At 45.4% G+C, this 23,058-nt stretch overlaps 1 non-coding gene across 1 annotated transcript; it reads left to right on the top strand.

Moving 5' to 3' along the window:
* The first annotated feature begins 8,912 nt into the window (after window positions 1–8,912).
* TRNAE-UUC (transfer RNA glutamic acid (anticodon UUC)) lies at window positions 8,913–8,984 on the top strand. Its single transcript has one exon. It is a non-coding gene; the product is annotated as a tRNA-Glu (tRNA).
* The last annotated feature ends 14,074 nt before the right edge of the window (window positions 8,985–23,058 follow it).

Genomic DNA, 23,058 nt, shown 5'->3' with positions numbered 1-23,058 from the left:
TTTTTCACACATAAGTTGCATGTAAGGGAGATGGCACTACTGGCAGTCCACTCCTCCTGACATATGCAGTGGCCATTTTGTGTGCATATTGTGTGGTTTTGGTACACACCATCGGGTAGGTGTTTGCCCATACTGAAGTTGGAAAAATATGCATGTTGCCTTTGTTCACACAAAATGGTGACCCCCCATTGTGTTGGAAGAAACATGGATAGTGGGATCTTCTTTATGTGTAATTTGAGCACCAAAACTGAAAAGAAGAAGAAGAGGAGTTGGTTTTTATATGCTGATTTCCCCCCTACCTTTAAGGAGAATCAAACTGGCTTACAGTCTCCTTCCCTTCCTCTCCCCACAACGGAAACCTTGTGAGGTAGGTGAGGCTGAGAGAGCTCGGAGTGAACTGTGACTAGCCCAAGGTCACCTAGCTGGCTTCAGGTGGAGGAGAGGGGAAGAAGAAGAAGAGTTGGTTTTTATATGCCGACTTTGTCTACCACTTAAGGGAGAATCAAATCGGCTTACAATCCCCTTCCCTTCCCCTCCCCACAACAGACACCCTGTGACGTAGGTGGGGCTGAGAGAGTGTGACTAGCCCAAGGTCACGCAGCTGGCTTCATGTGTAGGAGTGGGGAAACCAACCCAGTCCACCAGATTAGTGTCCGTCACTCATGTGGAGGAGTGGGGAATCATCTCCAAATCAGACTCCACAGCTCCAAACCACCGCTCTTAACCACTACACCACGTTGGCTGTCAAACCAGGTTCACCAGATTACAGTCCACCGCTACACTACGCTGGCTCTCAAGGGCTCTTGTTTGTTCTTTATTTGGAATATTGCCAGTAGAAGTTTCCTTGGATCTCTTGAAAAGATGCTACTCAATAGGGTGTTTTACCACATCTGTTAGGAAACGGTTACAGATGGTTTGTCCTATTCACTGACCGAATTTCTAGTGAACCTCACCAAAGACTCATGGGACTTGCCTTGACTAAATATCCCTTCTTCCTTCTCCATGTCATTACATATCCTCCAAAACAAGATCCTTAACTAGATATGTAGTACCTGGGACATACTTCTAAATATTTTGGGGTGTGTGTGCCGTGGTTCAGTGGTAGAACATCTGTTTTGCATGCAGAAGGTCCAAGCTTCAACCCCTGGCATCTCCGATCAAAATGATCAGGTTCTTGGCGATGTGAAAGAACTATACCTGAGACACTGGAGACCTTCTGCCCTTCAAAGTAGCCACTACAGACCTTGATAGAGCAATGGTTTGACAATATAAAGCAACTTCAGGTGTGCACTCAAGTGTACCCCTAATGTAACTCTGCTTTATACAACCAGCATACATAGTCAGATTAAGCACCATGACTTTATTCCCCATAAGCACCCCAAATATAGCTTATATTACAGCATATTTTATTTCTTTTTTTAAAAGAAAAGGTGCCACAATTATTCTCTGTGGTAGTTGGACTCATTGGCCATTTATGCTTGGTAATTAGCAGCGCATTCAGGCTGAAGTGCCCCGCAGCTTTTTTTGGGGGGGAGTTTTTCACGCTGAACTGTCATTCAGGAAGTGACTGTGAAGCCGGCGCATACCTGCTTCGCATTTCTTAAGAGCCCTTTTAACGCGACCTTTTGTGCTTGCTCCGCCCCCGCCGTGAAGAATCCTCTCAAGGAAGCATGCAACATTCACAGCCGCGCGTTAGCTATGCAAACAGAGGTTGCTGATGGAAGGACCAAAGGAGCAGGCGAGTGGGGTGAGGTGGAATTTTCTCCTTTGGCGTCGGGACCGTGGATAAGCATTTTAAAGGTCGCATTTTAAAAAAACAGCTTTGAGCAAGCATCAAAATTGACCCTGCATAAAGGGCCATTATTTTAAGGCTGTTGTGTTGTACTGTTTGAGCTGTATAAAAGGGAAAGATGTCAAGATCTGGACAGAAGCTTAAGGTAAAGCAGGCTCCTTTTCACCCCAATTCGTTCTGAAGTACACAGCAAGTTACACATTGCTTGGGGGGCTGGGGAGTTGTGTTAGCTGACTTCTTCTGGGAGTCCAGAAGAGGGAGCTCACATTTTATTTTGCAGCAGCAGCAGCAGCTTTGGGTCAAACGTTCATTTTTTGGGTTTGCACTCCGCTTGCTGCCCTATGATCGCTGCCCTGTAAGAGGAAAGCAGTTTACGGATAGTTGCTTTCTATGGAACTTTACAAACTTTGCCAAGGACAAAGACATACCTTGAGACTAGGTCCTGATTGCGTTATTAAGAAGTGATCTTCTAATTGGTTTCATTGGGACCGTAGGAATAAATAGGTATTTATCTGAAAGAGCTGATCCATACAAACGGAGTGCATTATTATTGTTTTTTTTTTTAAGTATCTTAATTATAAGTATAAATTGCTTTCAGGAGTTTGAACTGAGAAATTATATGTGCTTGGCGGGGTTTTGTTGACTTATACATTTATATCCCACATGTTTGGCACAAAGGCTCTTCAGAAAGCTTTTACATTTCAGTCTAACATTAGAAATACTGTTGGAAGAAATGGACTGTGCGATGTCGCTTAATACTAGCATAGACATTGGAGTCTCAGGGGAGAGCAGCAAAACGTCAATAGAGGTGTAGAGAATAGGGCTGCCAATCTCCAGGTGGTGGCTGGAGATCTCCCGCTATTACAACTGATCTCTGCTATTACAACTGATCTCCAGCTGATAGAGATCAGTTCACTTGGAGAAAATGGCCGCTTTGGCCATTGGACTCTATGGCATTGAAGCCCCTCCCCGAACCCCGCCCTCCTCAGGCTCCCCCTCCAAAACCTCTCGCCGGTGGCAAAGAGGGACCTGGCAACCCTAGTAGAGAAGGTGCTTCCTGACCTTTCCTTTGTCCATTCCTGCAGCTGCCCTTTATTTACCCAGAATGCTGTTTGTAGGGTCTCCTTCCTTCTGGTCACTTGCCAACCTCCAAGTGGGGCTTAGAGATACCCTGCTATTACAACTGACCTCAAGACCATAGAGATCAGTTCCTCCGGAAAACATGGCAGCTTTGGAGGGTGGACTCTATGGCATTGTACCCTGTTGAGGTCCCTCCCTTCCCTGTCTGCCCCCCAAAATCTCCAAGTATTTCCCAACCCAGCGCTGGCAACCCTGTGACTGTCCTCCACCAGGGCTGGACATGCTTCCTACAATCTCTCTCCATTCTAGCTTTGATAAGGTAACTTGAAGCCTTTTCTTTGCCTTTCTTATTTAGTTATCTAGTTCTCTCCCAATAAATAACCTCTATTTCTTTTCTAAGTAACAAGTCTCAGTATTCCTCAAGCAGCCAGACTACAGAATTCGGCTGTGCAGAGACTCAGCTCTGCTTTGAAATACAGGACATCCTATGTGAGGGCAGTGTTGTATGTGGGAGGAACACCATGAAAACAACTCATCACTTTCCCTAAAGCGTCGTGCACGCTTGAGAGTAGTTCCCTCACCACATTCCCTTCTCTTCCATATATGGAAGCATCTCTGGGATCACCGTTAACCCACACAGCAGCATTCTCTTTTCTCCCATCTTTCCCATAAATATGGGCAAGGTCGTTCCTTTAACTATCCCGTAGTTGGTCTCCTGTAAAACTGACCTCAATAAAAAGCCTTGTCGGCTTCACCTTCATTCTACCCTGGTTGGACCCCTGAGAAACTGACTAGTTTGGGGGAAAAGATACCTGCTCATGTTGCTGCACCTTGGAGACATTAGGGGGTAGGGTTGCCAGGTCCCTCTTTGCCACTGGAGGGAGATTTTTGGGGCAGAGCCTGAGGAGGGTGGGGTTTGGGGAGGGGAGGGACTTCAATGCCATAGAGTCCAATTGCCAATGTAGCCATTTTCTCCAGGTGAACTGATCTCTATCGGCTGGAGATCAGTTGTAATAGCAGGAGATCTCCAGCCACTATTTGGATGTTGGCAACCCTATTAGGGGGGCATTTCCTCTCCTCTCCTATTTCACCAGAGTGCCTAGTAGCATGAGGCTTTAACTTGATTTGATTTCACCGGAGCAGTAGCTGAGGGGATGATGGAACATGAGCAGAGAGGTAACACAGAAAGGAGGCAATTGTGTGCATTATGTACTGTTAAGTCACTTCCAACTTATGGCGACCCTATGAATCAATGAACTCCAAAACATCCTAACCCTCTCTTGGATGGTCCAGGCTACCCTGATCTCATCAGATCTCAGAAGCTAAGCAGGGTCAGCCCTGGTTAGTACTTAGATGGGAGACTCCCAAGTAAACCTAGGGGTTGCTACACAGAGACAGGTAATGGCAAACCACCTCGGAACATCTCTTGCTTTGAGAACCCTATGGGGTTGCCATAAGTCGGCTGTTACTTGACAACACTTTCCGCCACCCCCAGAATGTCCTATCATTACACACTTGTCAATCCGCCACCCACCATGTGACAGTGGAAACGTATCCTAGTTGCAGGGCAGTTTGGGCTAGCATCTATGGAAGACAAACAGAAAAGTGTCTTCTACGCTAGCTGGAAAAGTTATACTGACATCAAAGTAACTTCTAAATAGTGGTAAATGCACGGGAAGCTTCCTAAACTGAAGTGCTTGAATAAGAACATGCAATTTTGCTCTAAAACATTAACAAAACGCCTGACTGACTGCAATGTTAATGGGTGATACAGTCCTAAACAATACTTCCCCCCCAGTGGAGCTACATTGAATTTACTTGTGCCAGTCCTTTAAAAGCTCACGGGACATCTGGCTTCTAAAGAATCCCTGTCCTTACGAGACCTTGAGCTGTTCTTTTCTTGTGCTGTATTTATTCAACCCTTCATGAGCCCTGGGGGAAGAAAAACCCTTTAAGCACCCATATTGCACACAATTCATAACGTGTGCATTTAAAAAGCCAGCCAATTCAAACATCTTTCCTTTGTTATCATGGCTTTGTGGTGGATAGATTTTTGTTCTCTGAATTTTCATCCCGATAGGATTATTTTTTTGCGGAGAAAGCACCACTGTGTTTTCAAGCCTGATATGGTTTCAGGTAGCCGGCTCAAGGTTGACTCCGCCTTCCATCCTTCCGAGGTCAGTAAAATGAGTACCCAGCTTGCTGGGGGTAAAGGGAAGATGACTGGGGAAGGCACTGGCAAACCACCCCGAAAACAAAGGGGGTTACCGCACTTGTATTCCCAGTGATGTATTAAGAGTTTGAAAATGTTATAAAAAATACTGTTTGCACTTTCTATGCATTCCCACCGATGTATTAAGAGTTTGAAAACGTTATAAAAAATACTGTTCGCACTTTGTTTGGCCCCTTTAGCTGTGAAGACATCTTCCAACCATTTATAAGCCGTGGTATCCAAAAACCCTTTTAAAGCGATGTTTTTTACAACATTTTCAAACTCTTAATATATCGCTGGGAATACAAAGTGCGGTAACCCCTACTGTCTGCCTAGCAAACGTCAGGATGTGACGTCACCCCATGGGTCAGGAATGACCCGGTGCTTGCACAGGGGACCTTTACCTTTACCTTTATTTTATTCATGCCCTGACCAGGTTACCCCGATCTTTATCAGATCTCGGAAGCTAAACAGGGTCACCCCTGGTTAGTACTTGGATGGGAGACCACCAAGGAAGTGCAGGGTTGCTATGTGGAGGCAGGTAGTGGCAAACCATCTCTGAACGTCTCTCACCTTGTAAACCCTATGGGGTCTCCATAAGTCTGCTGTTACTTGACGGTGCTTTACACCACCAACATTTTTTTCACACAGCGAATTTTTGAAACTCATGCTTTTTCTGAAGTTGATTTTTGCTGAAATTAGGTATTGTTTCCCAAAGTGTTACTTTATGTGAATATTTATTCAATGTGATGATTTAAGTATTAATCTGAGCTTGAGGTTTTATGATTTTTGTTTGTTTGGGTCATGGCTTTAAACTTCATTTAAATGTGTATCAGAGGGTTGTTTTCAGCATGATTACGCTCTGTGCTTGGTTAAGCCAGGCTGCTTGATTATCATTAAAGAGTTATTTATTTCTCTTTTATTAAACCCCCTTTTAACATTCACGTTACAGGTTAATTTATACTTTTATTTCATGCACTACTTGGCTTTACTGATTAATATGCCCCGTGGCATTCAATAAAGCCAGGCTATGGTGGAAAGAAGAGTGGTATTAATTTCTAACATTGCTATAAATTTACCTTAATAAAACTAGCTCAATAACACTGCAGTTGTAACACAATGGATGCTCCTGAGCGGCTAACAAAGTCACAACTGAGAGAACAACATCTTTTCCCCCTCCTTGCATTTCACAGTGCATTTCTGTGTGTGTGTTTAGGAGTACCCATGTTTGGTGTTGTAAGAGAGTTTTTCTTCTTCGGGTTTTAGATATTTCTCTGTAGCCGCAGAATGCGATCAAGACCTCGATCTGAAAGAGATGCCTTCTGTGCAAACAGTTCCAAAGCATTTTCAAGCAAGCCCTGAAAAGGGTTCCCCAGGATGGAGGAGTGTTACGGATACCATGGACTGCCAAAAAAACAACACAAATCAGTGGGTCATAGATCAAATCAAGCCTTAACTGACCCTAGAAGCTAAAATGACTACACTGAGGCTATCGTATTTTGATCACATTATGAGAAGACAAGAGTCCCTGGAAATGACTATTGTGCTAGGAATAGTTGAAGGCAGCAGGAAAAGAGGAAGACCCAATAGGAGATGGATGGACTCAATAAAGGAAGCCACGGCCCTCAATTTGCAAGACCTGAGCAAGGCTGTTAAAGATAGGACGTTTTGGAGAACATTGATTCATAGGGTCACCATGAGTCGGAAGCAACTTGACGGCACTTAACACACACACACACACACACACACACACACACACACACACACACACACACACACACACACAGAGGATGGAAAGGAATAATGAAAATTAAAAACCATTGGTAGAAAAGCCAAGGAGGACGAATGGATTCTTTGCAAAGGAATAATATACACAGCTAGGATTGATTTACATTTGCCATGGCTTCCGATTGATTTACATTGTCCACTGCAGGAGGAAGGGCATGCTTGGCAGGAAAAGAAATACCTTCCAACTCCTGCTAATAAGTCTCCATTACTATGTAAATATTATTATTTTTTTAAAAAAATTCTTATGGATCCCATTAAGCACCAAGCTGTATGGGTTTAGCTGGTTTGTTTAATGAATTTTTAATGCAACTAGACTTCCTCCGACAACCATAAAAAGAAGAGTGATTAGAAAAAAGTGTGCAGCTGTTCTTTTAAATCCCATCTTTAATTTCTTCGGTAGGAAAAGCTCTTGGTGACTTCATTCGATTCAAGTGTCTAGAAGTGAGGTCTAAAAGGCCCAGGGGCAGAGCATATGACTACATATTTGGGGATCCAGAACTTCTTTGATCTGCAAGTTACACTCTTTCCACATCTGGAACATATGAAGCAAGGCAGGTTAGCGGTTCAGACGTAGACATACTAAGGGTGGGATCTAGGGTTGCTAACCTTGAGGTACTAGCTGGAGATCTCCTGCTATTACAACTGATCTCCAGCCAATAGAGATCAGTTCACCTGGAGAAAATGGCCACTTTGGCAACTGGACTGCATTGAAGTCCCTCTCCTCCCCAAACTTTGCCCTCCTCAGGCCCCACCCCAAAAACCTCCTGCCGGTGGTGAAGAGGGACCTGGAAACCCTAGCGGGATCCCACGACTTCCAGTCGTACATCTGATCAGGGAATTCACCTTAAAAAATGCTACGACTGGGGCCCAATTCTGCCCTGGAACACGGCACTGCGGTAGGATAGACTTCAGACTTCCCTCCCATGCCATTTTGGCAAGTGGAAATAGCCGGGGGCTTGTTTGTCCCACTGTTGTGGTCCATATGTCCTGGAGTCATGTGACTGAGGACACATGGTCCTCAGTAAGAAGAAGAAGAGTCGGTTTTTATATGCCAACTTTCTCTCCCACTTAAGGGAGAATCCAACTGGCTTACAATCACCTTCCCCTCCCCACAACAGACTCCCTGTGAGGTAGGTGGGGCTGAATGAGTGTGACTAGCCCAAGGTCACCCAGTTGGCTTCATGTGTAGGAATGGGGAAACCAACCCAGTTCACCAGATTAAAGTCTGCCGCTCATGTGGAGGAGTGGGGAATCAAACCCAGTTCTCCAGATCAGAGTCCACCACTGCTCTTAACCACTACACCACGCTTGCTCTCAAATAAAGGGGTAAATGGCTCCCCATGGCCATTTCTACTTACAAAAATGTCACAGGAGGGGAGGCTGAAGCCCCTCCTTGGTCTTCACTATGCTCTAGAGTGGAATGCTTTTGAAGGTGAGTTCCCCCCATCACATGTCTCATGTACCTACACCTTCAGTCTCACCCAATTCCCCTCCTTATCTCAGTTCCCATCCCACATGATTGCTTTCATTTCTGGCCCCATGGTTTCCAATATAGACCTTTTGGTGGTTAAAGCGGAACTCACTTCTCCTTTTTCACCAGCAGAAAAGCTTTTTGGATCCAACTCTAAAGTTTTGATATGGGGTACCACTCTTAAATTTCTCATGGTCCAGAGAAAAGGGGGGGGAGCAGGTTGAATGGTATCACTCCATTATGGTCCATTAGGAAATTATATGTCATACAACTAGCAGTCCAGTTCACAATGCTATTAAGATGAAGTACTTAGGTTCAAATCAATTAAAGTCTTAGGCCTTTTCCATATGGATCGCTTACCCCAGATTTTCCACACAGTTGATCTGCGAGGCTCGGAATCACATTCCACGAAATAGCTCTGCACTCCTCCTTTTATAACATTGTTTTCTGTTTTCCTGTTCACTTCTAAATCAGTTTTATCCTGTCTGCACTGTTTCCCCAAAAAGCGACATTTTCTGGTGGGGGGGTGTCATGTCATTCGTGACATCGTGAATGATCATGCTGGACCTGGGGCTGTGGCTCAGTGGTAGAGCATCTGCTTTTCATGCAGAAGGTCCCAGGTTCAATCCCTGGCATCTCCAGTTAAAGGGACTAGGCAAGTAGGTGATGTGAAAGACCTTAGCCTGAGACCCTGGAGAGCCGCTGCCAGTCTGAATAGACAATATTGACCTTGATGGACCAAGGGTCTGATTCAGTATCAGGCAACTTCATGTGTGATGCTCCCCTCATTTCAGCAGGGCCCGTTCAGATGCCTCAGGAATGTTGGACAAACAGGGAGTGAAACTGATAGCCTATCCCTCGTTATGTTTTTGTCCTCAGCATCTAGTATCTCTGCCTCTTTCGGTGTAAGTTTGATTTAGCTGTCTGGCTGATAGCCATTGATTAACCTACCCTCTACAAATTTGTTTAACCCTTTTAAAGAAGTGCCCTGTTGGATCAAACCAAAGTCAAACTAGTAATCCAACATTCTCATTCGAACCACAGTCAACCAGGTGCTTCTGGTGTGCCCACAGTCAGAGCATGAAGGTAACAGAGCTCCTCTGCGGTTCGGTTGCCAGTAGGGTTGCCAACCTCCAGGTAGTAGCTGGAGATCTCGTACTATTACAACTGATCTCCTGCCTATAGAGATCAGTTCACCTGTAGAAAATGGCTGCTTTGGCCATTAGACTCTATGGCATTGAAGTCCCTCCTGTCCCCAAACCCCGCCCTCCTCAGGCTCCGCCCAAAACATCTCCAGGTATTTCCCAACCCAGAGCTGGCAACCTTTGCTACCAGTAACTGGTATTCAGGGGCACACCGACTCTGTTTAATTTAAAACAGTTGTATACCATCATGACAAATAGCCATCGATAGACCAATCCTTCATGGGTTTGTCTAATCTCCCTTTATAAGCATCTAAAGTGGTAGGGATCACCGCATATTGTGCCAGCAAATTTCAAATACATTTTGAATTTATGCATGGTGTGAATAAGTGCATCCTTTTATCCATCTTGAACTAGGAATGTACAGCTGGAAGTTCATTAATCAAGATCTGACCCGAAGAACACCCATTTGGAAATATAGTAAATGTTCCGAATCTTAACAGGATTATCTCTGACATTTGGTAGCAGCTGGAAACCTTCATGTATGTTTATTCTGGTGCTTTGCACTCATTCTGCAGACATGCGCCTGGCAGAGGCATTATCCAAGCAGAACAGTTAGCCCGTCTTCCCACCAAACAGGATCATCGTGATTAATGTTTTTGTACATCATGTTTCTACTTTCTGCCAACCATTGCACTGTGTTAGTAGCTTTGGATCGGCTTTCTAATTTTATGTAAGCCTGGGTCTTTGTTGGCAAGTACTGTTTTGTTTTCAGGGCAGTTTACCACCACAACCCCGCCATTGCTTTCCCAGTTAGAAACTACCAATTGACTTCTACTTGCCACTTTGTTTCCTGTGGATCTAACTAGGAAAGACCTTTTTACAGTTCTTCATAATCTGTTTGGACTTTCACTATCCAGAATAACCGGGTGTCATCCTCGGACGCTGCTAATTTACTGCTCACCCCGACTGCAGATCACCCATGAATAACTCCAGTCTCAATACAGCTCCTTTGGGGACCTACTCTTTATGACTCTTTGTTTTGGGACCTGTCTGTTTACTCCTGTGCTCTGCTTCTGGTTCTTTAACTAGTTTTTGATCTGTAAGATCTGTCTTCCTATTCCATGAGTGATACATTTATCCAGGAGGGACTTTGCTCAAGGCCTTTTGGAATTTTGGCTCTACAACATCTACTAGTTAACCCAGATTTATATGCTTTTTGTCACTGAACCATCTTCAGAGAGCCAGCATGGTGTAGTGGTTAAGAGCAGTGGTTTGGAGTGGGGGAGTCTAATCTGGAGAACCGGGTTTGATTCCCCACTCCTCCACATGAGCAGCAGACACTAATCTGGTGAACTGTGTTGGTTTCCCCACTCCTACACATGAAGCCAGCTGGGTGACCTTGGGCTAGTCTCTCTTAGAGCTCTCTCAGCCCCACCTACCTCACTGGGTGTCTGTTGTGGGGAGGGGAAGGGAAGGTGATTGTAAACTGGTTTGATTCTTCCTTAAGTGGTGGAGCAAGTTGGCATATAAAAAGCAACTCTTCTTGTTGTTGTTCTTGTTCTTCTTCTGGTTGAGGAGTTCTTTGCAGAAGCCATACTGATTCCTCCTCAGCAAGGCTTGTCCCTCTATGCTCAATAACTCTAGCAATTAATAATGCTGTGGTTGTCACCTATTGTGCTCAAAAACTGAAGTACACAGCCACAATGACTAATGCACTCATGCATTGATTTGTCTGCAATTTACAAGTGTCTTGACTGTATTAGCATGCACATAGCGGGTGACATTCACCACCAAGTAGCTAGCTGGCTAATAGCTACTGTGGATCCATTCTCAGAACTTACTGATTTGCTGGGGTTAACGGAAACAGTTTTGGCCTCCAAATTCCATTTCAAAGGGTGCAAAGGCATAATTCCCTCTCTTTAGTTCTGTCAGGAAGACCTGCTGAGGAAAAGCAACAGTAGGCCGCAGTAGGAATCTATCCTCCATTAGAACCACTCCTCCTTCGGGAAGGTAAGGGCTTGTGGCCTTCTGGAATGGGGGAACTGGTAGTGTTGTTACCCGTCCCGAGCCCGGCCTGGCCGGGGTAGGGTGGGTTAGAAATATGAAAAATAAATAAATAAAATAAGGGGAGTGGCTGTGACGAAAGGCATACCATGTATGCATATATGCGCACATTTTGTAAGTGTCCCAGATGTTCAGAAGTGCCATGGAATATGTTCAAGTGCTTGACAGTTCACGCTGAGTACAGGGATGTTTGCCTATAATTAGTAACACTACTTTCCTCCAGTTTATCTGAGACAGATGCTAGATTTGTAATTTCCTGGCTGGCCTCATTGGTTTTTTTTTTTAAACAAATCGGTGTAATGGGGAGAAAGGCAGGGTATAAATTAAGTAAGGAAGCAAGCAAGTAAATAAATAAATAAATAAGTAAATAAGTAAATACAGACCAGTTGTCCGGTAAGGAACCTGATTTTAGCAATATTATTTTTTAGAAAATCAACCAGTTAGAAAATCAACCATTTCATAGCTGTTCATTTTTGATTTGTCAGTCAGTTCCCGAACTTCATTTCTTGCCTACTCTGTCTTTAGATGCTCTCTGGAAAAAAGAGTGCTTGATTTCTATTGGCACTCACACTATCCTGCAATAGTGGAATCTATAAGTAAATTATGCATTGTGTGAAAGATAATTTCTTGTTGTCTGTTCCGCAACCACTGCCAATCAGTTTCACCGGGCAAGTCGAAATTTGAGTGTTACAAGAGATGGGGGAATTGCTTCTCTCGCCCCACCATTCATCTTCGTATTTTAAAATAAACCTTTATAAACCTCTTCTACTTTAAAAAGTTTCAAATGTGTTAACCTTCCCTTGTGGGGAAGGTTTTCTGACTGCTTGACAGTGATGAGGGGAACTGGATGCTTTTCTCACAGTAAGCACTACAGCCAATTACTAAGCAGCGTTTTCAAGGGGTGGGGACTCATGCTTCCGGACTTGAGCATGGTAATTGCGCTGGTGCACAGGTTTTTCAGAAAAGTGTGGGATGAGCGAGCATCAAGCCCCAGGCAAAACTCCCATGCATAAACAACCAATGACTCTTGAGAGGAAGACAGTGCGAAACCACCTCTGCTGCTCACTTGCCTTGAAAGCCCCTTGCTGGGATCACTGTAAGGCAGTTGTGACTTGACAGCCTGTACATACGTATGTTCCTGAAAACAGTGTGCTAAGAGAAGCACCTTTATCAGAGGTACTGGTGACTCTGGTTCTAATAGGAACATGATCACAGTATTGCCGTTTCTTACATATGATTGACATATGAGGCAGCAATGACAGGAGGTGGTACCATCAGTTTGCTGCTTCTGTTAAGCTCCTGTACTGGAGTACCCCAGCAAGTCTCTCCAGGCCATCTTCCACATCTCTCCCTCAACAGGTGCAGCCGCCTTCACTGCCAGCCCCTCAACGCCTTCTGAGGCCCTGTTCCTCACCTATGCAAGTCCTTATTGATCTCCCACATAGGTTGTTTATGCATGGGTACTTTCACTCACATTTGCCCCTGGTCTGTCTCGGTTGTTCCATGGAGTTATCCATGAGTTTTCCATCCATTAGAGATGACCTCGCTGCCAGTCCTCAAAAATCCCGGGACTTCCTGTTCCTCTGTTAACCCGATTTTTCTCTCTCCCCTGAGCTCAGCCCTGGTGAAATCTCCATGCATAAGGCAAAGTGCGGTACATGAAAGCTTAGTTTCACTCACAGCCAATTACAAAGCAGCGTGTAAAAAGTGGGGATTCAAATGCTTCCTCGGAGCTCTTTCTGAGCAGAAGGAAGGCTTTTTAAACCTGAGGCTTGGATTTCTCCCCCTCCTTTCAGATTGCTCTGGTGTTTTGTTTTTGTTGTTGTTAAAATGCTTTTTTTATGCAGCAATTGGATTTTTTTGGGGGGATTTTCTCCCACAGTAAGCTCTACAAAAAAGTAAGCCAATTACAAAGCAGTATTTAAAGGTGCAGGGACTTGAATTGAGCTTGGAGACTGCTGGTGCATAGATTCCCAACAGGAAAGTGTGGGTCCAGCAAGCAACGATGCTCAGGTAAAACTCTCATGCACACACGACCATAGTTTGGAGGTGGTTGTCCTGCCTGCAGAACTGCTGTATCACTTTCAGCCAGGTCGTATTTACTTAAGGCGGGACCGATCATGTTGCTGCACCATCGCCCAGACCCTCTCCCTCACGGTTTATTAAAAAAAAAAAATTGCGCCCAAGACAAAGAGTATTAAATGAAACAGCTTTATAGGAAACAGCTTTATAAGAGGTTTTACTGTAATCGTCACACTGGGAAAGACCTCTGAACTTACTTAGGATTTTATATAGCCAGCTGTTCTCAGCAGATTAGCTTGTTAAATAAGGCAGGCCTGAACTTCTGTCGTGGGGCGTACTGAATTTCTGGCGTCCGTGTGTCTTCTGGCACATGTGAGTCGAAAATGGGGACTCCCTCCACAGATCCCACATGCTCCTGCCTGTGAGGAAAGGCGACCTGCACAATCTAGTCCAAAGCTTCTTAAACTGTGGGTCACAACCCCATATAGGGTTGCGTAACTGAATGTGGGGGTCGCGAAAAAAGCACATCCATCTCATTAGTATGAAAATTTGCTTTCACCTTTAATAAATGGTAAAATTATATGTATACCAAATAATTGTTTTAAAATAAATTTCTTTATGATTTATTATCAGTAAATGTTTGATTTGTATACCTATTTTATATACCTGTATACCCAGGGTTGCATAAAAATTTCTCTGGCGAAAATGGGTCACGAGTGGAAAAAGTTTAAGAAGTCCTGATCTAGTCCATGACGGCACCCTCTGCCTGGTTCTTAAGCTAGCAGAGCTCCAAGCAGGGAGGGTATAGTCCGATTCAGACTTCTCTGAGGGCCAAGGTATGGGTTATGTTGTTTGGGTTTTCTTGACAAGTTGAGTCGGGTCTGGGGTGCCAGAACCCAAGTCGCTTTCCACGTAGTTACACAGCACATTTAGGATTTTTAGTCTTCAGGAACTTTAATTTAGTGTGGTGTAGCGGTTAGAATGCTGGATTAGGATCTGGGAGACCTAAATTCAAATTCCCACTCTGCCATGGAAGCTTGCTGGGTGCCCTTGGGCCAGTCACACACTCTCAATCTAACCCACCCCACAGGGTTGTTGTGAGGATATGATGGAGGAATTTGATGTAAGCTGCTATGGGTTCCCACTGGGAAGAAAGTTGGTGTCTAAATGAAGTAAGTTAATAAATAAACAAATGCTCGCAGGCGTTTCCTTGGCCTCCACCTCCAATTTTCCCTGAATTCAGAGGCAGGTCTTAGGAGTCCAGCCTGTCTCAGTCAATTATAACTGAAGCAAGACTTCCTCTCTGAACCTTGATAAGTGCTGTGCGAAATTTCATTTTGTAACTTGGGACAAAATGGCCACAGTGAAAGACCAATTTGATAAAAAAAAACCCGAAGAAAAACCCCAAGAAGTAAAGTTAATTTTACTAGTTAATTTAATTAATCTTGTGATTTACTTACAAATTAAAGCCATTGATTGCAGAGAGGAAAAAACATGTAGTGAGTAAAAATGTTTTAACAACTACTGACCCAAAGATAAAACCAAAAGTGCAAGAAACACAATTATTTCCCCTTAGAGCTTCTGCAGGATGTTAAATTAAGACAGGGCTCCCTAAGGAGACTAGAAAATGAGTATGGTAGAGTGGTTAGAGTTCTGGACTAGGATCTGGGAGAACCAGGTTTGCACCCCCCATTTTGCCATGGAAACTTGCTGGGTGATGTCTTGGGCCAGTCACCCACGCTCAGCCTAACCTACCTCACAGGGTTGTTGGGAGGATAAAATGGGAGACAGGGAGAATACTGTAAACTGCTTCAGGTACCCAGTGGGGAGAAAAGTGGGGTATAAATCAAGTAACTATAAATATATATACATATAATAAATAAATAGCCCCCCCCAAAAAAAATCCATAGTAACTAGTTGTTGTTGGAAAAGGTTCCTGCTTACATCCCTAGTAAATATTATCTACTGTTTGCAAATGGAGAATTGCCTCATGGTCCTTCGAAGGTTTGGCACAGCGTCTCTGGCCCCGGTTTTATGGGAATCATGAACATCTTTGGAACGCTGGCCTTATGCCCTGTTTTGTGATGGCTGCAATTGTACAACAGTTGCTGAGGCCAACGCTGTTCCCTGATGCAACGGTGCTTGGCTAGGGTTACCAACGTCATCTTAAGAAATTCCAGGAGAGCTGGGTATAGTGTCTGGGGAATAGGGTTGCCAACCTCCAGGTTCTAGCTGGAGATCTCCTGCTATTACAACTGATCTCCAGCAGATAGAGATCAGTTCACCTGGAGAAAATGGCCCCTTTGGCAATTGGACTCGATGGCACTGAAGTCCCTCCCCAAACCCCGCCTTCCTCAGGCTCCGCCCCAAAACCTCACACTGATGGCAAAGAGGGACCTGGCAACCCTACTAGGGAAGGAGCTCAGAAGGGTTGTGATGCCATAAAGTCTGCCCTCCAAAGGTCCCATTTCAGCTGTAATTCTGGGAGAACTCTGAGCCCCACCTGGAGGGTGGTAGTCCTGTTCCTAGCCACCAGCTCCCTTTTTCCAGCCATGTGTTTACAGTTGCCAACTCCAGGTTGGGAAATTCCTGGTGATTTGGCGGTGGAGCCTGGGAAGGGTAGAATTTGAGGAGGGGAGGGACCTCCGCCAGGTACAATATCATAGAGTCCACCCTCCAAAGCAGCCGTTTTCTCCAGGGAACTGACCTCTGTCAGCTGCAGATCAGTTGTAAATTCCAGGAAATCTCCAGGTCCCACCTGGAGACAGTAGGGTTGCCAAGTCCCTCTTCGCCACCGGCAGGAAGTTTTTGGGATGGAGCCTGAGGAGGGCGGGGTTTGGGGAGGGGAGGGACTTCAATGCCATAGAGTCCAATTGCCAGAGCCGCCATTTTCTCCAGGTGAACTGATCTCTTTTGTCTGGATATCAGTTGTAATAGCAGGCAATCTCCCCCTAGTACCTGGAGGTTGGCACCCTAGCGGAGCCTGAGGAGGGCAGGGTTTCAGGAGGGGAGGGACTTCATTGCCATAGAGTCCAATTGCCAAAGAGGCCATTTTCTCCAGGTGAACTGATTTTTATGAGTTGTAATAGCAGGAAATCTCCAACTACTACCTGGAGGTTGGGGGAGAAAGTAGACACCACTGTACTATTATCAACCGATGAGGAAACTAGTACAGGAGCGAACCAGTATAATGAGGTGCAAAAAATATATTTATGAGCTACTGTGTTTAATAATTACGCACAAACAATTACACATACATATTAACATAATACATATTAACATAATATGTATGTGTAATTGTTTGTGCGTAATTATTAGACACAGTAGCTCATAAATATATTTTTTGCACCTCATTATACTGGTTTTCTCCTGTACTACCTGGAGGTTGGCAACCCTGGGAGACTGGCCACCCTACTTTTCAGTCACTTTCTTTTTGTTTGTTTGAGAGGAGTAGATCACTTCAGCAATGCCACTTTCTGGGAACTCAGAAAGATCACAGCGATCCTTGCCCTAGGGCTGTTAGGTCCCCTTTTGTCACCAGCAGGAGGTTTTGGGGGCGGAGCCTGAGGAGGGCAGGGATGGAGAGGGGAGGGACTTCAATGCCATAGAGTCCAATTGGCAAAGTGGCCATTTTCTCCAGGTGAACTGATCTCTATCGGCTGGAGATCAGTTGCAATAGCAGATCTATGTGTGTGTGTGTGTGTGTGTGTGTTAAGTGCCGTCAAGTCGCTTCCGACTCATGGCGACCCTATGAATGAAAGTCCTCCAAAATATCTTTGACAGCCTTGCTCAGATCTTGCAAATTGAAGGAGATCTATGTGGTAGAGCTATTACCTGGACTTTCTTATCATAGCGACCTTCTGTACGTTCGCTTATTCTGCAAACAAAGAAGACTTTCCTACCATAGAGTTAATACTTACCTTGCAACCTTGCTGCTTTGTAGAATCTTGTAGCGTCACTACAGCTACGGTTGTAGTTTTGTAGTTTTGTATGTATTTCATAGTTATAAGTTTCATTTTGGACACTTTGTATGATTTGCACTTTGTCACTAACAGAATTTTGACATAGTAAGTTTCAGAGCTTGGTATCGTTTCTTTGCACAGATTACCTGGAGGTTGGCAACCCTACCTTGCCCACAACTTGCACGCGCCGCAAACAAACACATCCATAAATTGCCACGATAAAAAAAAATCAATATTTTATGGATGCGATAACATTAAAAAAAAAAAAAAGATTGAGGACTGTTTTAAGGGTTTTCATGGTTCATAAGCGGCGCCGTTCTGCCGCTGAGATTCTTTCCATGTTCCCGAGCCTTTTGCGCGGCTTCCCCCGGCAATTAAGTTGCGCGCCCCGTGGAGGGGTCGCCCGAGGGCTTCCGCCCCCCTTCTTCCGCGGGGTTTTCTGGCTCCTACCCAGACAGCTCCGATTGATGGGTTTTCTCTCCCCCGTGGACGCTCTCTGCCGTTTGCAACGCGAAAGCAGCCGCAACGCTCATGGGCCGGGGACCTTCTCCTGTCCAGCCACGCAGGGGCGCCGTTCGCTACCGCTTCAGGGTTCCCCTTATTGACCCCCTTTCCCCTTCCCTTTGCCCTGCCCTGGATGGCCCAGGCTAGCCTGATCTGGTCCAGATCTCAGAAGCTAAGCAGGGTCAGCCCTGGTTAGTATTTGGATGGGAGACCACCGAGGAAGCCCAGGGCTGCTGTGCAGAGGAAGGCGCTGGCAAGCCACCTCTGATAGTCTCTGGCCCTGAAAACCCCAAAAAGGGGTCGCCATAAGTCGGCTGCGACTTGACGGCACTTGACACACACACACCCCTTTCCTTCCTCCCCCTCCCCTCTTCCCCTCCCCTGGATGCTGCAAGGGGGCAACTCTATAGATCAATGCGGTTGATGGGTAATACTCGCCCTTAAGACCTGTTAAAGCCGGCAATAAATTCGCGTGCGGCTCGATAAACCCCCCCCCCATCGTAAGCAATACGATCGCGGAGAAGGAGGGGGGGGGAAGAAAGATAATCAGGAGAAGGAGGTTGCACCCGGGGCTGGGGCTTCCTCTGCCTTTCGCCGACGCCTGCGGAGGTTTGCATGCTTGCGCATAGCGGAGGCGCCAGGAAAGCATCATGGTCGTGCATGGAGGGAGAATAAAGCCCGGGTGCAGAGACCAGAGTCCTTCAACTGCTGGTGGGGTGGGGTGGGGTACGGCTAGGAAGGAACAAAACAGACGTGTACAAATGTCCTGATTAGGAAGGAAGGAAAGAAGGAAAGAAGGAAGAGAAAGAAGAAGGAAGGAAGGAAGAAAAAGGAAGAGGAAGGAAGAGGAAGAAAGAAAGAAAAGAAGGAAGGAAGGAAATAATAATAAAGCCATTAGGAACGTGCCAAGTGAAGACTCTGCTCCTATAATTTTTTCCTTTTCTGTTTTCTGGAGCTGGTGGGAGGGAGATCCATGCCTTGTGGTGCGGGAAATAAACCTTCCCCGGTTGAGGATGAACCGCAGAGAGCCTAAGCGTTTTAAGCCCTCAATTCCGTATACACGCGCAAAGTCATTCATATCACATTTGAAATCACATTTGGAGTTGCCGTTGTTTTTAAATAGGATTTTCATGCTCTAGAAGGATATTCTTCCTTTTCATGTTTCCGGCATGGGCTCCCCGTGCATCGTTGGCTATTGCGCTGTTTACTTAGTATGTTTTTATCCCACCTTTCCTCTATCTTCATGTTATCCTCATAATAATCCTGGGAAGTAGGTTAGGCTGAGAGTGTGTGACCAACCCGAGGGCACCCAGCAAGTTTCTATGGCAGAGTGGCGATTTGAACCTGGGTCTCCCAATCCTGCCAGATAAAGGCAAGCCCTAGCAAGCTTATTACCAGCAAACTGGGGTGGTGGTGGTTGTGCATTGATCAGTTACCTACATCCATTTCATAGGAGTCACTTTCCCTATTTATGTTACAGGTGCTATTTAAATGTTTATCTAAAAATACAACATTATTAATATTATTAATAATAATATAACGTTTATCTAAAATACGTTATTAATATTATTAATAATAATATGATTATTAATATCTTCTGGGCATGGAGTAGGGGTCACTGGGTGTGTGTGGGGGAGGTAGTTGTGAAATTCCTGCATTGTGCAGGGGGTTGGACTAGATGACCCTGGTGGTCCCTTCCAACTCTGTGATTCTATGTCACCATCAATTAGGGTTACCAACCTCCAGGTGAGGCCTGGAGTTCTGAAATTACAAATTGATCCCCAGACTAGAAGTCAGTTTCCCTGCAGGAAATGGCATCTTCAAAGGGTGGACTCCATAGTATACCATAGAGTCTGAGAAAAATGGAAGTCCTAGAGTGATATCACATCCCTTCTGAGCTCCAAACTCCACCACCCCAGTCACCACCCCCAAAATCTCCAAGAATTTCCCAAGCTAGAGCTGGGAACCTATCATCAATAGTGACAAGTCCCTGCCCTGAGGAACTTACAGGATACAATTTGGGATAAGAAAGTTAACATAGGAAGGGGTTGGGAAATAAACCTGAATTGTTAATCACCCAGGAATGTGATAAGTGTGCTTGCAAACGCCCGCCTTGTGTCAGGACTGGTTCCCCACGGAGTCTGTCTTTAGCGGCCAAGTTGGATCTGGTACCATATCATGTGCCAAATCGCCTCCTGTGGGCTTGCCAAGATTCTTCCCACCAGCCCCATTGGATTGATTTCATTTTATGCATTTTTATACTCTTGACAGGGTTCCCGAGGCGCTGTCCAGATTAAAAACAATTAAAGCAATCCCAGTCTATACGAGAGGGTAATATCTGTATGATAAAGCCACAGCGTACTGCTTAGAAACCCTGGCCAAAGGATAAAGACAGCACAAGAGAGTGTAATAAACAGCATTCCCTGTTCCTTTAGCAGCAGCTGGAGCTACACAGGGAAGGGAATCTATTCCCTGGATGTGAAATGATTTCATTTCAGTGTCTCTGTCCTTCGTCCATCACATTTCTTTCCATCCCTTCCTGCAAAGAGCTTAAGGCGGTGTATGTGGCTCTGTCCCTGCTTGCTCAGTACCAGGAGAGGGGCTGTGGCTCAGTGGTAGAGCATCTGCTTGGCATGCAGAAGGTCCCAGGTTCCATCCCCGGCATCGCCAGTTAAAGGGACTAGGCAAGTAGGTGATGTGAAAGACCTCAGCCTGAGACCCTGGAGAGCCACTGCCGGTGTGCAGCTTGGATCTAAGCCAATATTTCGGGGGCCATTTGGCTCGGTTCATTCCAGGGCTCTTTTAATGTTCCAGTCCTCTCTGTGCTTAAAAAGAAAGAACTGTTAAAGCTAACAACCTCTCTGAAGCTGCTTCAACTACAGTGCAGTCCTTGGCAGAGTTACTCCAGTCTAAGCTCACTGAAATCAATAGTCTTTTATGCATGGCAGTTTCCTTCGCGGTCACCCCTCGACTTCAGGTCTTTGTTTTGATTATGCATGCCGTTTCCTACTGTCAGAGGTCACCTCACTCTCCCCCCGCGTTTCCCCGCGTTTCCCAATTCAAGATAAAAACGGTCTCTGAAAACGTGAGCAAAATGCGGGGAAACGTGGGGGGAGCGAGGCGGCTTCTGACAGTGGGAAACGGCATGCACAATCGAAAGACCCAAAGTCGTCAGAGGGGTGACAGCGAGGGAAACAGCCGTGCATAAAAGGCCGATGTATTTACACTGCAGTAACTGCTAGTCCCACCCCCCCATTTCATCGCCGGGGCCCTTCGCTCTCATACCCATCCTTCCTTAAGCAGCATTTGCCAAGGGCCCCACCCACCTCTGAGCCTTGCATTTGGAGGTTCTCCCTGGAAGACCTTTGCTGGTTGCAAAATGCCATTTGCGACAGTTCAGTGCCAGTATCAAACCCCGCTTTGATTGCTCTGCGCAGGCACGCTTTGCTAATTGCAAAGGTATAGCCTTTTAATTAAAAATCAATGAGCCTGATTTTATTGTGCCTTTCGGAGATTGATGCAGAGGAGCCATTCGCTTTCTTTGGATTTAATTAAAGTTTTTGGCGAGATAAATAACTGGCGCTTATTTTACCTGGTGTAGCCTTTTTTTTTTTGCTGAAAGAAGGGGGGGGGTGATTTAACATGGAGATGAGGTAAATTTGGGACTGTTGTATACAGAAGCCTCTGCAGTCTTTAGACCATTTGCAGTCCAACCAAAGGTGCCAGTTCCCTTTCCAGCCTCCTCTTCCAGCCACAAAAATTGCATTCAGGCGACAATCGTCAGGGGCTGTTCTAATTAACCTACCCATTATGATGGGTTTTTTTTGGGGGGGGGAATGAAAGGACATGTGGAACTATGCTACAGGAACCGGTCTCTTTTGTAGGTAAGGAGCACCATTTGAAGCAGGGCTTGCCCTCTCTCTGCCTCGGATTATGTGTAATTGAAACTGAATGTGCCTCCCTTGTGTCAAGTGATTCTTGAATGGGAGGTTAGGGTTGCCAGCTGTGGCTTGGGAAATTCTTGGAGATTTGAGGGCAGTTCCTGGGAAGGGAAGAGTCTGAGGAGGAGAGGGAACTAAAGGGGGATGCAATAGTTTATAACAGGTGTGTCAAACTCATTTGTTACGAGGGCAGGATATGGCATAAATGTCACTTGGTCAGTGCGACCATGCTTTGCCAGCCCAGATCAAGGAGAAGAAGAAGGAGGAGGAGACGAAGAGTTGGTTTTTATTTGCCATCTTTGTCTACCACTTAAGGAAAAATCAAACCAGCTTACAATCACCTTCCCTTCCCCTCCCCACAACAGACACCCTGTGAGGTAGGTGGGGCTGAGAGAGCTCTAAGAGAGCTGTGACTAGCCCAAGGTCACCCAGCTGGCTTCATGTGAAAGAGTGGGGAAACAAATCCAGTTCACCAGATTAGCCTTGTGTTTATAATGAGAAGGGGGGAAATTGAGGGAAAAAAACATGACTACTGTTTTCCCAGATAGTTACAAAACAGTCCACATTGGTAAGATTAGTCTAATTCCACCTCTGGGTGCCACTGTTTTACTGTGTCTTATTCAGTGATCATCTGTTTGGAAGTTCAGCTTGTAGTATAGGTTTCCCCCCCCCCCTTACCCTGGCAGCAGTTTTAAAAGAGACATTTCCTCTATTGCATTTTGGATATGAGACAAGATCTCCATAGATATATATGAAACAGGAAAAACTTTGTTCTGTAACTACTCTTAGGCCATTTATGGAGGGTGAGAGTGATGCTCACTCAAAGCTGCTTTTTTAAATCTGCCCCTTAAAATGACTATTCACAGTCCCGATGCAAGAGGAGAAAGTCAAACAAATCCCACCCCCACTCGCCTGCTCCTTCGGTCCTTTGTTTGCATACCCATTAGCAATGGTCATTTGCATAGCTAAGCCACGGCTGTGATTTTTCATGGTTCCTTCAGTAAATGCTTCAATGTGGGGGCAGAGCAAATACAAAAGGTTGTGTTAAAGGGGCTCTTAAGAAATGCGAAGCAGGTA

This window comes from Euleptes europaea, chromosome 15 (genome assembly GCF_029931775.1).
Source record: "Euleptes europaea isolate rEulEur1 chromosome 15, rEulEur1.hap1, whole genome shotgun sequence".
In the NCBI taxonomy this organism is placed as follows: Eukaryota; Metazoa; Chordata; class Lepidosauria; order Squamata; family Sphaerodactylidae; genus Euleptes; species Euleptes europaea.
This window is presented reverse-complemented; position numbering and strand designations above follow the sequence as displayed.